The sequence below is a fragment of the Sinocyclocheilus anshuiensis genome, unplaced genomic scaffold (genome assembly GCF_001515605.1).
Source record: "Sinocyclocheilus anshuiensis isolate Anshui unplaced genomic scaffold, SAMN03320099.WGS_v1.1 scaffold1, whole genome shotgun sequence".
NCBI lineage: Eukaryota > Metazoa > Chordata > Actinopteri > Cypriniformes > Cyprinidae > Sinocyclocheilus > Sinocyclocheilus anshuiensis.
In genome coordinates this window covers 1,129,012-1,129,589 of record NW_015539843.1, presented here as the reverse complement: position 1 = coordinate 1,129,589, position 578 = coordinate 1,129,012, and positions in this window count along the sequence as shown.

Here is a 578-nt window from a genome sequence, read left to right as displayed (position 1 = left end):
GTGCATTACGTCGCGTTATAGCCTAGCGTGGGGCTTTTCTTTCTTGGTGTTGAGAATCTTGTTGTGCATTCTCGTGATTTCTTAGTCCTTTATTATTTTATGTTACCTACTGTTTTGTTGTTTAAAGTTATCTAGTTAATTTTCTTTCCTTGTCATCCCTGTTAAGTTAAGTTGGCGAGTATGCCGCTATTCTTCTGTATTTTGTAAATATTGTGAATAGCGTGTCTCTCCACCATGAAGGCTGTAGGGATTGGGTGCCGGATTTCTTTATTGTAAATATTGTTTTTTCCTGTTTTTTTGTTTTAGATAGGGAGTTAGGGAAGAATGCTGTCATTTGTTTCCTTTTCTTTCACATAGGCTAATTAGAGTCTTGGGTACAGTTAGTGATATGTTTTGTTTGTTGTTTTGGCCTTGCCCAATCCCGAAGGGATAGCCTGTTTACGGTGATGCTACAAATGAGACTTAAAAAGGAAAAATAAATTCACCAACACAAAGGTAACAGCGGTTTCAGACTTCTTTATTTATGTTATTTTCCCTGACCCTAGACCAGGGTCGTAACATAAATTGGGGGCTCGTCC